At 36.3% G+C, this 18,608-nt stretch overlaps 1 protein-coding gene across 3 annotated transcripts in view; it reads left to right on the top strand.

Annotated features, from left to right (window-relative positions):
* The first annotated feature begins 2,384 nt into the window (after positions 1 to 2,384).
* LOC145686354 (uncharacterized) overlaps positions 2,385 to 18,608 on the top strand; it is a 91,066-nt gene continuing 74,842 nt past the window's right edge. The window contains exon 1 of one of the 3 annotated variants that reach the window (XM_081759607.1): positions 2,385 to 2,528. The gene's annotated coding sequence lies outside the window, so the exon portion shown is untranslated. The other 2 variants (XM_081759606.1, XM_081759608.1) reach the window with 2 other exon arrangements.

Genomic DNA, 18,608 nt, shown 5'->3' with positions numbered 1-18,608 from the left:
TGATATCTCAAAGGTGTTCAATTGGATCGAGATTGTGTGAGTTTGGGGACCATTGCAGCAACCGAAATTCACCACTGTTCCTCGAACCACAGCAACACAACATTGGCTTTGTAACATGGAGCTTTGTCCTGCTGAAAGATTCCATTCCAAGCTGGAAATATGCTTGATATTAATGAGTGTACGTCAATAGCAATGACTTACCGATAGCTAGGAGCCGCCATAGTGCCTTTACACACGTATTATTGGGCTCATGTAATACCAAGTAAAGGTTTTCCAAATCATAGTAGAGGCACTACTGATCTGTCATTCTTCTAGAGCCTTTCTATTTCAACTGTGTCCTTGCTGGCGCTGCTGTCGACACGTGATTTCCCGTACCTCCCTCGAAAGAGGAGGAATAAGTTGCTGTGGCCGAGATTTTTCAATTGTTGGATGCGGAAGCGTTGCCACAATGAATTATTTCACAGACTTCACTGTGCTCCGTCTTATTAGCCACTCTAAGTAACCTACAATCTTCACTCGTCAAGACCAAACGATTGAATGACAAATTGGCAACATGCTGATGTCATTCACTTCTTTTCCCTACGCAAAGGAAGGGTTTCATCAGCCAGAGGGTGGCGGGGGTGGGGCCGAATTATAGTTCGCATAGTTTCCGAGGGCACAGGTGGAATTGACAGGCTCTAGTATGCACGTCTCGAGCAACTGTTCTGGAAGACAACGGATTCTGAACCGACATCAATATGATGAAGGCAGTATCGTGAGTCATCAGACCATTCGGCATTGTGGAATTGCTCTATGGTCTAATGACGATGGGCACGTACTCATTGCAATCGTTATCGATGATGGTGTGGTTAACACATGTGGGAGGTTGCATGTGCGGAGGATCACATCTAATAAAATACGGTGATATATTCACTCTGACACACTCGCTTCATCCACTGTTAAAGTTTGCTGATAATTGTATCATAGTTTGCGTTCTATCTAGTTGTACAAAACTCGACAGTCTACAACGTCTGACATTTTTAATGAAGTGTGTCCCCATATCTTGTGGTTTGTTGCTAGTTTCACCGTCCTTTTCCTACCTTTGGAAGACACTAACCACGACAGATCGCAAGCATCCAACAAGTCACACCGTTTCCGAGATATTTGTATCCAGCCGTATGCATATTTGTGGATTCCAAACGTTTTAGGTATCCTCTGATCTTATTGGCCGATACAGATAGGACATCAAGAGTCATAACATACATATAGCAGAAAACAAACCATAGACACGGTTGCCTCTCGTAGCCGAGCGTGCTAGTAATATAAGTTACTGTTGGCGTGGGTTCAAATCCGACCCAAGGAAAGATTTTTTATTTTTTAAATTTTTATAACACTTTTTTCATTAAAATAAGATTGAAAATAATACTCAAAAAGTGATATACCGAGTAGTAGTGGGAACGGATTAGAAGCCCTGCTGGGGTTGGTAGGTTCTGTTCTCGACATCAAAGGGGCAGATTAAAGACTTGCTCTAATTTTTTTTTTTTTTTTTTTTTTTTTTTTTTACATTTTACATGACCAACTTAAAATTGCTGGCTAGGGTAGCGCGCGAATACTGAAACGTTGAGTATCCCAGCCATATGCCATCATGCCATATGCCATCAAAAAAATGCCAGCCATATGCCATCACAATCTGGTCCCTTAAAATCCTCATATATCGCCGGTCTTCCACATTCTACGTTCAAACAGCACATTGACTGGTTGAGTAAAATTGTTGTCACCAATTGGCAAGTGATTCTGCCGTGCTCCACATCAACCCAACGACTTTGCTTAAAAAGAAGTGAATGGTCATGTATTGTTGGTTTTTAGTTTACTGAATGATTGCTCAGGTGATGCTGCCGTGACAGGCAGAAGATTACGGTATATATATAGTTGCAACATCAGATATTCTAACATCATAAAGTTAATCTTCGCAACTTAAATGACCCCTTATAAAATAATAATAATAATAATAATAATAATAATAATAATAATAATAATAATAATAATAATAATAATAATAATAATAATAATAATAATAATTTGCTCTAGGGCCCCGCATAGCAGGTCCGTTAATTATGCCACTGCTTGTAGACACGCAATGATAAACCGCACAGTGAGCGAGTGCAGTCTCTCCTCCTTATTACCCTTGTTGTCATACTGCCTTCATAAGCATCCTTCATACACGCACACTACTGAACAGCCTGAAGAATTTTAGCAGACGAAGAGAAAGAACTAGAATACGTCAACTATAAAGATGGTATTTTTGACTCTGAATTTAGTCATCATGGCACTCAGATGTTGGAATCTTTAATACTTTGACACTATTTATTTATTTATTTATTTATTTATTCAAAAATCTTCTTTTAAAGTATGCCTCAAAGAATTTTGTACTTGTAGTCTATATGAACATATGTCTGAGGCATTGATTTTTTTATAACCGTTAATGTTTTCAAAGAAGAAGTCATTTCTTTATATTTTGCCATATCCCATGTCTGTCTGGTTTTGATAGGGTTAGTATATCTAGATTTGGTAGTCTCAGCGTTAGCCTGGTAACTTTCGAGCTAGAAACACAAGCAATAAAGATTGTGCTGTGTTTTTTTACTGTATTATAGCGTAGGAAACTTACTGACTGGAAGTTATTACAAATCGATAGAAAATAACCTACACATAAACAAAGGTTTGTTTAGGTTGACTATCTATGGGACAGCAAAAATTACGTAAATTTTCAGAATTTAGGATATAAATGGCGGAGGTTAAGTATCTTGGTGTCACATTGCGATTAAAATCTACTAAAGGCGAACTTTTAGAGTTCGCGCGCCAGTTGCGCATCTATAAGTAGGACTGCTTTAGAAGGGTAAAGTAGTATCAGGTTAGCGTAATTTCAGGGAAGTTGGGACCAATTTTGGTAAGGATATGTCTTAATTTTTTGTGTCTGTGTAGGAATACCATCTGGAGCGGGCATTGTAATATTTACTAATTCATAAAGAGTAATACTATAGATAAGGAACTGATTCAGTTCCTCAATGTTTGGAAATACGTAAAAGGAATTATTCAATAATATTGCTCGGACAACTACATTTTGACCAACTATTCATCTTTGTAGAAATTGTGGTTGAGAATTGATAAAAATATTGGTTCAGGATGAGAATATGGGCCTTAATAGATGCCAGCATTATATATCCTGCATTTTAAAGAAAATTTTGTCCACGAAAGTCAGGTTTGATCAGGCCGGTTCTAGACATTTCGTAAGTGTAAGCAAACAATATTTCGGTGCCCCCACCTAAATGATAAGAAAAGAATAGAAAGTTGTAATGGACAAAAATTCTTCAAATAAGTGTTACAATTGCAAATTTCTTCAATATCAGTAGCCTTCCTGTGAATATTAACAAAAAATGGAGAAATTATAACTAATTGGCTGTGGATGAATACTGAACAAGTTCCGATTTTAATAATTAACAAGCATTTTTTATTAAATAAGCACAATGCACCACAACTAAGATATATACCTAAGATGTATTTTGACATGAACAATTGAAATAAAAATCGAAACCGAGTGAAACTCATGAGCTTCAAGTCTAACATTAACACAGGTGGTGCCTTCCATTTCAACTCAGGCTAAAAAATATAAAATTGTACCACCACCATCTCAGATATTGTAGAAACTTTTTTATAGCAACTAGACATGTTTTTAAAAGACCTTTTTTTTTTTTTTTTTTTTTTTGGTTTGTCGAAAAAAAATTTCCCGCGAAGTAATGAGCCATCAAAGACAGGGAGTACAATTTATGAATTGTAGAAGACATGGAAAATGGTCAACTTCAGAGCCTCACCATTCGGCTATGAGACAGGTCGAGTTACAATTCTTGTTGTGGTATGTACATAGGGATATAAATAAACTATATTTTATTATAGTGTGGTTTGCACATGCGTATCTTTTTGTAGATAAATTAACAAATGAACGTCAATTTATCTAAAAAGTCGATGTGTGCGAATTTTTTTCGAGCACTTCCGGTTCGAATTTTAAAATTCTGTTTTCACGGTTGGTAAGACCTAGTTACCCGCTTTCCGAAAAAAAAAAATTGTATCGCCTCTGTGTGCAACCATTTTGTCGCAAAAAATTCGAGAAATTGTAAAATTTTCAAAAATCGCCATTTTCTCGAAAACACCATCTTTTAAAATTCCGAAATTTTGTCAGATGGTTCAACTTTACACGAATAATAAACACACCAAATACCATTCTCGACCAATGCTTCATGAATTAACTGCAGCCTTTTAAAATTAGCGAAGTTTCGTTAACTTTGATGTCACAGTTAGGGACACTGGGAACAATGAAAGTGCAATGATTTGATGATGTTTGTGGTTCACGTTCATTAAATGAACAATAAAAGGTTTTCTTGACTTTTTTTTTTTATTATTATTAGGGTTAGGATCTTGATGATTTTGCATCTTTTTTCTGGATTAGTATAAACATTGCTCGTTGTGTTATAAATCCTGTTTTATTAAAAAGAAGTAATTTAAGACAAACTTGTTTGTGCATTTTTTTGCATTTTTTGCCCATTTCTGAGTATAAGTGCATTTTTTAAAGTTTTGGGCATTTTACGTGCATATTTAGTATTTATTCTTACTTTTAACCGCATAATTCTCATTTTTCTTATAAAAACAATAAATTGAAGCAGAATGCTTCCTCCTACATCATTCTAGTTCGGAGATTCGTTGGAGCAGGCGTGGCCAATGTCCGCAGACTGCAGTTTCTGGTGATTAGTCACATGAAGCCAAGGAGCGAGAGTTCAGTGACCGTGGCATTCACTGTTTTGGTGAGCTGTTGGTAGACGCCTAATTCTGCAGTTTATCTGGTTAAAATGCCGAAGATAAAAGAGAATAGTGCTTCCAAGCTTAAACGATTTGTAAGTGAATTTGGAGCTGAAAAAGTATTTACAACAGATCTAAGTGTTCTGTACTGCAAGGTGTGTGATACAGCAGTTTCAGCCGAAAGAAAATTTACCGTTGAACAGCATGTTTCAAGGGACAAACACACACGGGGACTTAAGTTACGTGCGAAACGAGAGGCAAACGCCGCGCAACAACTTCTCCCGCAGTGTGGTACATTTAAAAATCATTCTGTTTTTTTCGAAGATTTGTGTAAAGCTGACATTCCGTTGAACAAAGTGGACAACGTGACATTGCGTGCCTTTTTGGAAAAATACACTTGTAAACCCCTCCCCGATTCTTCGACATTAAAGAAGAATTACGTGAACAAACTTTACGAGAAAACAATGCAGTACATTAGACAAGAAATGGCTGGAAAGAAAATATGGGTGTCCATGGATGAAACTTGTGATTCGAAGGGACGAAATGTAGTGAATGTTGTTGGAGTGATGCATGAGGGTGGGCCGGGTAAAACATTTCTTTTGAATTGCGAAGTTCTGGAAAAGGTCAATTATTCCACGATCAGTAAGTTATTTGATAAATCAATGCATCTCTTATGGCCTAATGGCGTCCTTCACGAAAACGTGCTGCTCTTTGTAACCGATTCTGCACCGTATATGGTAAAAGCAGCGAACTCACTTCAGGCGCTATATTCGAAAATGATTCACACTACGTGCCTCGCGCATGGTTGCCACGGAGTGGCTAAAGAGAAACGTGTGCAGTTTCCTGATGTTGATAAACTCATAGGAAGTGTAAAGAAAGAGTTCAGCAAGGCCCGACCACGTGTAGCTGCTTTTAAGTCGGAGCATCCTGAACTCCCTCTACCACCTAGCCCCGTTCTTACCAGGTGGAGAACGTGGCTAGAAGCCTGTAAATACTATTGCCAAAACTTCGAAGCTGTGAAGAAAACGATAGACTCTTTTGACTCCTCCGAAATTTCCGTGATTCGAACTGCACAAGAAATACTGGTCAATCCTGAAATTCAAGGTAAACTTGTGCACATTCAATCTAATTTTGGATTTCTACCAGGTGTGATTACTTCTTTAGAGAAATCTGGAGAAAAGTTGACTTCAATTGACTCAATCAAAAATACAGCAAGTGCATTAGAAAGTGTTCCTGGGGTAGTAGGACTTGTATTGTCAAGAAAAATGACAGATGTATCGAAAAAAACTCAGGTTACCATGTTTTGTGCGATAGTGGACATTCTTTCAGGCAGAAAATTTGTACTGCCCAAATTAGAAAGTGATCTAGGAATTAGTGATATGATCTATTTCGAATATGCTACGGCGGTTTCTGTAGAAACTGAAAGAACCTTTTCAATGTACAAATCGTTATTTGCAGACAACCGCCATGCATTCCAGTTCGAAAACCAACCTTCATATTTTGTTTTGTTGTTTATTGCAACTCAGTGTTAGGTGCAACTTTTGAGAAAAACACAACAGAGTAAAACCACACACACACACACACACACACACACACACACACACACATATATATATATATATATATATATATATATATATATATATAGGTAATACACTAATAAATAGTAACGGATAATTCTCTGTGAAAGCATTTTTTTTAAATTATAGTGCATTTTTTTAGATTTTTAGTGCATAATTGCATTTTTTATTTTGCATTTTCCCCACATTTATAGTGCAATAAAATCCTAACCCTAATTATTATTATTATTTTGATCAAAAATGCTCTCTGAAATAGTAAAATGAGCCTCTACCCTTCTCCGTTTTTTCTTTAAACTGAAGTAATCTGAGATGAAAATTACTATTAGTAAACACACAAATTTCAAGTTCACTTACTTAAAATGGTCTTCGGAAACAAAATTTCACTGATTTTTTTTTTTCGTGGATCAATCATTTGTTTGGTTGGTGTCGTCGTCTTCTTCTTCGCTAATAGCATGTAACCGTGCAGTTGCTCCAATAGGTGTTGGTTCACTCACAACTCATCCAGGACCTAGGGGGACGATTGCCCCCCCCTCCCAGAAGAAGAAACTTTGTAATTTTATATATAAATAAAACCCATCCCAGAGTTAGGAGCTCTTAAAAGTAACTCTAAGCAGTAGTATTAACCCACCCCCCAGAAGTCTGTCCTGGGTCCGCCCCTGCGTAGCACATTGTTGATAGTCACAAAACACTTATTTTCACATCTCTTATGCTCTTCTGGAAACCTGTACCCTGCTCAAGATCCATGTGAAAGCATAAACAGCACTTCAACTTCACGTAATTCATGATTTATTCATAATATTTATGCTACGCACACTGGTTATTATACGTATATGTATGTAACGGAAGTTCTTTTTTGCAGACTTCTTAAATCTACACTTTGAACTGCAGAAGCTCGATTTTGAGGGAAGCATGAAGTTAGTTCATGGTGACCCGTTACTGCCATAAAAACTTTGCCATTTTCTGAATGTCAAAGATGACTTCGTTGAATACCAGTTACCGGTCGCATACTTTCCATTTTTTTTTCCGGAAATTATGGAATTTAGTTCCAGACAACAAAACGAGAGTAATACCCGGAGTTTGTACTTGCACCATACTCACGAATTCTTCTGTGGTTTTAGAGCGGGCGCGGTGGCTCAGTGGTAGAGCGTTCACTTCCGGTGCTTGGGGTCCCTGGTTCGATCCCAGCTCGCGCCGTGTGAGCTTTGTGGTGGACAAACACCGTTCTCGTGGGTTTTCTCGAGGTTATCCCGTTTCCTCTCACTTTCTCCATTCCACCATTTCATTCATTTCTCATAATCACCGTCTCCTTTAGCCTAACCTGCATAATCGTGGGACGTAAAACTTAAAGATTTCATTTCATATTTTTTCTTCTGCGGTTTTAATACTGTGTATCTGTTTTAGCCTAAGGTTATGCCGCGTTGCCACATTCTTTACTCCTCCCCCCTCCCAATACCGTCGCAGAGACTCTTGCATGGCCGGTTTCACTGCAAAACCACTGATTTATCGGACCTGTGCATCTCGAACATCTGAAAGCGATTTTTAAAGTGGGATGCAGCACTGTGAGAAATCACTGACACGGTTTGGGTAATTGTAGACACTTATTTTCACGTATTCAAACCTTTTTCTATAAAATATATTTTCGCTTTTATTCGAGTATTTTTAGAATCTTGTCTAAGACTGTGAGTACATGAGCCGAATCGTGTGTTTTATTGTCGTTTATTACAACAAAACTGTCAGTTGTTTCATATTCCGGTGATAACTCTGAATTTCACTTTGCAGAATAACAGTCCAGTTTTCAACGAAGTCCACATGAAGTAAAATAGAATTTTTATCTTGAAATTTTATACGATGCTTTTCGGTAGTATTTAATTCTCTTTGGATTTTCTTGATGTAGTCATGAATTATAATTCTTACAGTTAAACCAACAATGTACGATACGAAAACAGAAACTGGCACAGTTTTTAACGAGATCATTATTTTCCCATATGGCATACGTAACACTTTCATTTTCATTAGGATAATTAATTAAAGACTTTACACTTATTCCTTCCACTCCAGGACATTCACCACATTCTTGAAGAAGACAGCTATCATTAGTGATGGGCAGTTTGGTTCCTTTCCCGGAATCAATTCCTTTGAATCCGTTCCGAAGAAGGATTCGTTCCTTCGGACCAAATCCTTTGGTTCCGCAAAATTAAATGATTCCGTGGTTTTTCGATTTGATTCCCCCAAACAAGGATTCGTTCCTCTCTAGATCGAACCCTTTGGTTCCGATGGGTCGGAATAATTTGAGTTCTCAACTGGCTCTCCAATTCGATTCCTCCTTTCACCCAAAGTTGTCAAACCACTCTTATCGCCTGAGAAGTTACTGCAGTGTGGTAGTGTGAGAAATTAGAAATTAGAATCAGTAGAAGCAAGAGGAGGGATTACGGTAATTTGAAATATGTTCACAAGGTTCTATTTTCTCCTGATAAGACAGAGATAATATTGCACATAGGACAAGAGTAGATACAGATATTGTTTGTTTCTTTGAATTTTCCTGTTTTATTAAAGCGTGTTGCTAAGAGTGCACGTTGAAACGGTTAAAGAGTAACAGGTGTTCTTTTTTTTCTTTTTTCTTTTTTTTTTCTTTCTTTTTTTTTTTTTTTTACATGACTACGTAATACCAGCAACAAGAAACGAAGATCTCGGGGTTCCTTGTGTAGGAGTGTTATTTGGAGAGGGCAGGGGCAATTGTCTATCCTGATTTTGAGAATTACATATTTTTAATAAGTTGTATAATAATAATAATAATAATAAACATTACGCAGAATTTTGGATCTCCTCGCAGGAGACTCGAATTGTATTTCCAGTGGCAACTCGTGTGGTTCAGGGGGGTACGGTGGCTCATTGGTAGAAGGTCCACCTCCGGTGGTTGGTGTCCCTGGTTCGATCCCAGCTCGCGCCGTGTGGACTTTGTGGTGGACAAACATCGTGCTCATGGGTTTCCTCGGGTTTTTCCCGTTTCTTCCCACTTTCTTCATTCCACCATTTCACTCATTTCTCATCATCACCGCCTCCTGGCTCAGTAGTAAAGCGTTCATCTCTGGTGCTTGGGGTCCCGGGTTCAAACCCTGCTCCCGCTAAGTGAACTTTGTGGTGGACAAACACAATGTGCGTGGGTTTTCTCGTGGTTCTTCCGTTTCCTTCCACTTTCTTCATTCCACCATATCATTCAGCTCTCATCATCACCGTCTCTTTTAGCCTAATCGACATAACGTAGGACGTGATACTTAAAGATTTCATTTCATTTCAAAATTCATTGTATCAAATTTCGACTTGTGGTTTTCCTCTTCGTGGTCGAGAGTTGCTAATGCACCTTCTCTTTGTGCAAGTGATCCCGGTGAGGATATTTGCCTTGGATAGAAGTCCCATCTTGTCCATTTAATCCTATTTCATATTATCTTGGTGTTAAAATTAGCATTAAAACCTAATCAAACAACCAATTGCGAATTTTATTTTAGTATAGGGTTATATGAGCATTACATCAGAATGTATTGAATAAGAGCTTGTGTGTTACAGCAAATAGTTTTATTGTCCGCCTTGCAACGAAAATCTATAGACCTGGTAACGCTGAACAACTATGAAAAAGTAAAAACAAAAAGAAAGAAAAAAAAACCTCTCCTCCAGTTGGGAGAGCAGTTCCGGTGGTCAGAATATTGCGGAAAAGTGACACGAGAGCGCGTAAGAAAGATTTTTTGTTTCCAGACATGCGCAGTACGTGCATTATTTGCTTCTCTGTTATGCAGTGTTGGTCTATTATTTCTAGTGATGGGCAGTTCCGTTCCTTTTCCAAAATTGATTCCTTTGAATACACTCCAAAGAAGAATTCGTTCCTCCGGATCGAATCTTTTGGTTCCGGCAAGTTGTATGGTTCCGAGTTTCTTGGTTTTTCAATCCGGTTCCTCTAAATAAGGATTCGATCCTTCCTCTCTGGATCGAATCCTTTAGTTCCAATGAATTGAAGAATAATTCCGAGTTCCCAACGCCTCTTCAATGTGATTCCTTCCAGCCTAACTAGTCAAACAACTTTTTTCATCTGATAAGTTATTCTCCCTGAATTGAAGCTTGGTTCAAACCCTGCTCCCGCCAAGTGAACTTTGTGGTGGACAAACACCGTGTGCGTGGGTTTTCTCGGGGTTATCCCGTTTCCCCCCACTTTCTTCATTCCACCATTTCATTCATTACTCATCATCACCGTCTCCTTTAGCCTAACCGGCATAATCGTGGGACGTAAAACTCAAAAAAATTTCATGAAATGAAGCTCTTGTTTATTTGCTGACCAACTATTGTGCCAATGTTGCCAGACGTACAGTTTTGAACGTACAAATAGGGTAATTTGCTCTTTACGATATACGGCTTGACTTCTTAACCGTATTAATCATTTACAGTGTTGCAAAAATTTTGTAGCAACATATTTTTAAGCAAAATGTATTATCTTGTGTCGTGTTTTCTCTCTCTCAATAGCCAGTAGTTCACACATTGCCGCAAGCAGATGTGCTGTGGGCGCAAGCACCCTTTCATTAAAACAAATGTAATTAAATCAGTGGTGATTTCAAGCAGGGTGGAAAAAAATCATGATTTTTTTAAAAAAATCATTTTTGATGATTTTTTTGATTTAAATCGATTTTTTTGATTTAAATCAAATCTTTCTCTTCGTATAATACAAGTCGCGAACTGAAGAAAAATCATTACGAATTAGTATTAAATGCCAATTATACCATTTAAGTGAAAGTATTGGTGTTGAATTTTGAATTAATCCCCAATCGTTAACCTATATCAATCCCAAACAATGTTTCTTAACAATTTTAAATTATGGCTTTTTTTTTTTTTTTGGTAAATTATAGACTTTCAGTCAAGCATCATCCCTATTTATCCTAGGATCATGGCTCATATCTCATTCTCTACAGAATAGAATAGCCTTTAAAACGGTAACATTCACATTTTCCCTATCGTGTCCCTGAAGCGGAAAATTTTGAGATATGTCGGGATTTTTTCGGATTTTTTAAAAAAATTTGATCTCCTCTGGTCTCCTTGTGTTAACGCACAGATCTCAAAATCAACTGGGAAATACTAAGAATGTACTAAATGTGTGTACAAAATTTCAAGCTTCTATCTTGAATAGTAAGGGCGGGAAAAATATTTAACAATGAGCTAAGAACATCCCCACAATACCCCAGATGACCCGGATGTAATATAAAAATTTCCTCAGACATCCCTATTTATCCTAGAATCATGATTTGTACATTATTCTCTTCAGAATAAAACAGAGTTTCAAACGGTACCATTCAAATGTCTCCATCGCGTAGGCTATCTGGGACTGAAAAATCACGAAAAAATAAGGGATTTTCTGTTAAAAAATATCCCCTTTTTTACTTTTTACCCCTCTGTACCGCCTCTGTTTAAAGGCAAAGATCTGAAACAAATCTGAAAAATACTAAGGGGTGCAGTGAATGAGTGTCCGAAATTTCAAACTTCTAGATGCAAAAATAAGCACGCGAAAAATCATATCCCCAAATACCCCGGATTCCCGTACAAAACAGGATCTCAGGTAACAGTTTCCTGAAACATCCCTATTTATCCTAAGTTCATGGTTCGTACATCATTCTCTTCAGAATAGAACAGCCTTTCAAATGGTACCATTCATATGTCTCCATCTTAGGCGGGAAAATCGTGAAGAAAGCTATTTTTTGTTAAAAATAGCCATTTATTTTTACAGTTTTGCCCCTCTGGACCCCCTGTTTTCACGCAGAGATCTGAAATCATCTGAAAAATACTAAGGGTGCACTGAATGAGTGTGCAGAATTTCAGGCTTCTGAATGCAAAATTTAGGCCCGCCAAAAAATAATAAAAATAGGCACAACAAAAAATATCTTTTTAAAATTTATGACGTCGTCACATCCTATATCTCGACGCAGGGAGGCGTGAAAGCATATGTAACGTGCTCTGCAATGCCTTCAGTCCTGAAAATGCGAAGTAAAAAGCTTTATTGGTACTTTTATAATCGAATAATGAAGATTTTATCCTATCATCTAAAAATAGGTAATATAATTTAAAAGGTTAAGCGTTAAGGAAAAGGTACAGCAACGCTTATCAAAGTGACACTTTTTTTTTTCCACAAAAGTTATGGTATTTGGCAGAGGTATATTTTTAAGGAAATTGTAACTAGCTTGCGGCACGAAATGCATAAATTTTGCCTAAACTTATAAAATCAAAAAAAAAAATTCGGAGAGGGGATAGGACACTTCTAAATACGCCCTATTATCTGGAAACAAATATATAGACGCACACACAAAAGAATCTTCGTCTTAAATGTCGATGGTGATTTCCCCGTTGAAATAGTTAACGATTTACAATTTAAACCCTATGTTACGAAGAGAAGAAAACAGGATTGATCTGTTACCCGTTCAAAACGGGATTTTCCCTAATCACCCTCTGCATGACACTTGTTTTCATACTATGCTGTACATACTGTACATTTGAGTCTCATTGTATTATGATTATCATCTTCCATAATCGAAATAACAGAACAGAAACGGGACTTTACTTATTTTCACTTTAAATTATTTCGGAATTTGATTTAAATCAACGATTTTTATTAAAAAAATCAAGTGATTTAAATCTTGATTTAAATCGTGATTTAAATCAGACTGATTTAAATCAATCCACCCTGATTTCAAGGGTGGCCCAGGAGGAATATTTCCCCTGAGACGTATCTGAATCGTATTTACTGTGGGTTACCAGTATTTTTGCAGTACTACTTTCGCCCTCCGTGTATTCAAAATCCCCCACGGTAGGATTACCGGAATTTCGGGACACCAACCCTGGACATTTATTAGAATGGGGTGGGATTATTGAGAAGTTAAAAAAGCCTAATCTTAAATTTCAAATATGTTTATACGGAATCGCGTCATTTGCTCAAGTATGTTTTGCTCAACCATTAAAATGTTGGACATTTCCTCAAGTATCTTATCTTGTTATTGATCATGAACTGGAAATCCATGACGGACACGTAAATCTTGGCTAATGGCCTGAACCGGGGATTGAGATTTTCGTATATGATAAAATATGTGCAGGGTTGCCAGAAGTTAGATAAAAATTTTACTGTTTTTTTAATATAAATAAGATTGTTTTTCATGAATCATTTATGTCAAAAAGATCAGAATATTCCTAAAGTATGTGCATGCGCTTGCAATTTAGGACTCAATCCTAGCAGTTATCACATTCTCAGTATCATATGTTCCATATTACGAAGGTAAAACACTGTATCTGAGCAATTCAAGGCACAAACTGGATTTCTTTCATTGCTTAAAAGACTTATGAAGAAGAGAATAATTAATTACAGACGATATTTATTTAAAACAAACTGTCCTTTTACACCGTATGTACGAATTCTTCAATAAATCACATTAATTTCTTAGGTTATGTCAGTATAATTCAAATGAGCTGTATTGAAGGAAATTATATTAAATTTTCCATTGTTTTAAACAAAATGTTTTATGCGTAGAGTATAACAAAGATTAAGAATAGTGATAGCCAGGAGACGAGATTTAAGGCTGTTTCATCTTTAAAAGAGGCATGAAAGTGTTGTCTTTAAGAACGTTTTTATTGGAAGAGTTCGGTGTCATCTCGAAAATTCTCCGTCGACATTATGTTGGGTAACACTAATACCATATCTATATAAATAAGTGGAAGTGATTTGCTCATCATCGCCTAGATCATACTTCTTTAGCTAAAAAGAAACGTGAAATTTGGACAGAATGTTCCTGGGTGTACTCCACTAGCTTACAAAGAAACGAAAGAAAGTGCTTATGGTGTCGCGAGCATATAATATTTGATGCTGCGTTGTCATGTTTGGATTTGTTTTACTAATTATATAAGAGATTGTTTCTGTTACATAGAGAGGCAAATATCAAGAAATATAATAGACGTTTATTATAACACGATTAATTTCCACATTTTGATTTTTCAAAAATACGGGAAGATGTTTTTGTATGAAAGGGTACATAGCAAGAAGTATAACATACGTACGTGATATTATTATATAGTAAATTCTATATCCATGATATGCCTTTAATTGACATTTACCAATTTTTAGTTCACACCTATAAAAAAGAAAAAAGTGAGCACCACGGGCTACCACCACAGTATATGTGTAACTTTCGTCAAGGGGAAGATTTAAGTTTGTTTGTGCACCAGTTTTAGAAAATTTAAAATAGGATTCTTGAATTTCATTTATGCACAATTATCCTTGCTGTTTACTTTGAAAACGATTACCTTATGTTAATAGAAAATAACAGTTTACTCTTTTTAAGTATATGCTTATAATATGAAAGTATAAAGATATGACACGCAATATGTTGACCTAATTATCTCCAAGTTCTGTTTTCTTCTCCAGCACTAAATAAATTAACTAATCTTGTGCCTAGTGATAATGCAATATTTGATTCGAGGGTAGTAGAGGATGATGATTTTGAAAAAAAAAAAAAAAAAATCACTATTGCCAAAAACTGATTGACACAATCGAGTATCATCGCATAATTTTTGTGCACTTGAGGTTTGTTATTTATGTCATGATCGCACACAAACCCTTGTTTGTGCGCTCCCGGCCTAGGCCTATTCCTTTTATCACGGAGGCAAGAAATAAAAGATTTTTTGGAGTATGTATTCCAAGGGAAGTAGAGATATTTTTAAAGTTAAGTTTTTTTTTTTTTTTTTTTTTTTAAGAATTTTATATCTCACACATTCATGAAATTAGAGAGATGAAACTCAGTATATAAACGCTTCTTTAAAATAAGGGAATACATATTTAAGCGCTTTCAAAAATCCCGTTTCTAACGGAAACATGTCTATAATATTTAAACTTTTCTTCCTTTCTTCAGAGACAGTCGAATGTCAAGATTCGCTTAAGTTGGAGGTGTTTAATTCGGTACATATATTCTTAATTAAAAATAAGGGAACACGCGTTTCAAGAGCAGAAAAAGAAGGATCTTGCATCTTTTGCCCTAATTCTAGTTTCGCCTAACCAATTATCTGACAATTTTATGACAGATAAAGGATAAGATAAGAATACTCGTTTGGTCTAATCCTCGTTTTGCCTAAAATGGCGGACTATAACAAAAATCGTGGAAATAAAACTGGAGGCAAATTTTTCGAAAAAAAAAAAAAATATTGCCTACTATGTGAAGAGCTGAGAAACACAAATTAGTTTTCCCATAACTAACTTGTAATACGAGTATTTGGTTTCGGAAAAATGTTTCGACAATTGTGTTACGGTTATCTTTCCGTTCTATTTTGAGAATATTAATGCCCTCACAGTGTGTATAGTGGTTATAGTATTTGAGATGAAAAACGAACAAGTTACACCCTGTTATTAATTTCGTTTATAGATGAGTGCTGTTCACGAGTAACTTTTAGTTTGCAGTTTGTTTCCAAATATCTTAGTGTCAAATGATTCTGCTAATCAATATGTTAAAGGAAATATAGTTTGTAGGGATGGGCAAAACCGGTTTTTATAGAAACCGAAAACCGGTTTCTATAAAAACCGAAACCCGAAAATCCGACATTTCGGTTTTCTCCAAAACTGGTTAGGTTTTTCACCGAAACCGGTTTCGGTTTTCTCCAAAACCGCTTCGGTTTTCACCGAAACTGGTTTCGGTGAAAACTTTTCGAAAACATAGACTATTTCTGTGGAAATGGATTCGGTTTCCGGAGAACAACGAAACACCATTCTGGTCAGAAATAGAACAAATTTTGAGAAAAAAAACCGGAATCGGTTTTGAAGAAAACCGAAACCGGATCAGGTGAAAAACCGAACCGGTTTTGGAGAAAACCGATAACCGGTTTCGGCGAAAACCGAACCGGTTTCGAAGAAAACCGAAACCGGTTTTTTGAAAATTTTCAAAAACCGAAAACCCGGTTTTTGTGCCCACCACTAATAGTTTGTGTCAGTATAAAAGGAAATATCACTTGGATTTTATATTTGTTTGTTTCGTTCTTATGTGAACGCAAATGTTATTTTGTTGTAGGTTTTGCTCATCTTGCAGAGGATTTCGTTCTAGTTTTAATGCTTTTTTGAAATTGTTAATGTATTATAAGGGATCCTATTGTGATTCTATTGTAATTTTAATTCATAGGAAATTTGTAAATATTTCGAGCTATTTCTGACAAAAGAATTTTGCTCATAACTTAACAATGGACAACTGTGATCGAAATGAGTGATTTGTAACAAATCACTCCACTGGCAAATTGCTCTTTGGATAATTCCACAATCCAAACATCTCAATGTGTTACTAACAAAGAAAGAATAAATATATATTTCAATCTTATTATTACTTTTTAAATTACAACTTTTGAGTTGGATTTCCACTCGTTTCACATACTACCGGGAACGTCCATGGTATGTCTCTGATCAAATCATCCCATTGATGTACAGTCACGAACATTAATAAATGGAGATTGGAGCCATAAGAAATAATGGCTTCAGCCTCCATTTATTAATGTTCGTGACTGTACAATGAGATTGAAATTCGGGATTCTGGGTGGTTATTTCAACAGGAAGAAGTGGAATGCTCTTAGCTAAGTGGGATCTGTTACGAGTGTGGTTGCCCTGCTGGTACACTCCATTTCCACTCGTATGACTGAGATCTTCATACTTCGAAACAATAGGGGTGCATAGTACATGTTCCAAATATCCAAAACATTGCTTACAGAAAAGCACTCCAAATCAACATGGAGTCGCCATTATTTTGTACAGTTCTAACTTGACATGCTGGATCCATGGTTTCGTGGGACTGAAGCCAAACTGTAGATCGCTATCACTGTGAATCGAGACTCGAGACTCATCACACCATGCTACTAGTTTTTATGGTCCTGTCACGGCATTCTGTTGCCAATGTAAGACATTAACTGCAGTGACATGTAATGGCAAGTGATAACTTCGTGGGTTATCGGCTTCTGAAGTCCATAAAGTGAAGCAAACATTGTCTACTAAGTATCCGACTGAACCCCTTATTCAGTTTGGTGGCTATCTAGGCTAAGATTTGCTGGTGTTCGGTGTAGTAAGCAAAGTTATGAAAATATTTATGCCTTGTTCTCTTATTGTAGTTGGCACCCGAAATTCCCTCTAAACATCACTTTTCGTTTATAATGTCATATATACGTGAAATTAAATAAATAAAATACAATATTTTATTTCCAACATTAAAATAGACCAAACTTGGAATATTGTTTTCTAAGAATTGTCGTTTCCTTAGCCACGCGTTGTATCAGTTATTCAGTTACACATTGTATAAAATGTTAATGCAAACTCCTTGTTTATACTATTACTTAATTTTATATTCAAAATATGTGTTTCTCTTCACATTGTTAAACTCCTGTAGATTTTCAAATTATGCACATTCAATATTGAAACTTGAAATATATCTATAACTTCCGGCAACAATAGAGTGATAATGTGAGACATGTAACAGAAGCTATTTATCAGAAGCTGAGTTCTCATCAAAAACTATCTTTCGCTATCTCTTACGATTTTTAATATTTAGGAATCAATATTGAAACCGGAAGTTGTACTACGTCTGGCTTCAATAGAAGAATGAAGCGATCCATACATCTTTTGGATCGATAGAGAACATATCGATATATAAAATAGTTAATGATATTAATATTAATAATGTATTTTGCATTTCTTAATTCTTCATATACTAGAGAATTTTCTGCTATAATTTCCCTCTACTTGAATTTCCACAATTTTTTCTTATTTCCCGCCATTTTAGGCGTAACGAAGATTAGGCCAAACGAGGATCTATTTTTCGCATAAAATGACGGACACAAATCTTATCATTTATCTGTCATAAAAGTGTCAGATAATTAATTAGGCGAAACGTGGCGACACGGAAGGAAGGTCATATTTATTATTTTGAAATTTCCTTTTATTTATACATAAAGTGCCGAGCATGACAATTTAAATTTCAGGTTTTATATTTATTACACCTTATCTTCCTGTGAGGAGAACGGAAACTTTTGCTACTGTATGTATAATCAGAATACGATAAAAATATGTATTTACTAACTAGCCTTCGGTTATGTGGGGACTTCGCCCAGAAACCGCCGTGTTTTCTCGGCCTATGGCCTCACATCTCATACACCTGCAAGCATACCGAATCT

This window comes from Thermobia domestica, chromosome 5, assembly GCF_964235325.1.
Source record: "Thermobia domestica chromosome 5, izTheDome1.hap1.1, whole genome shotgun sequence".
Lineage (NCBI taxonomy): Eukaryota > Metazoa > Arthropoda > Insecta > Zygentoma > Lepismatidae > Thermobia > Thermobia domestica.
The sequence above is the reverse complement of the archived record's forward strand: the minus strand, read 5'-3'. Positions and strand labels throughout refer to the sequence as shown.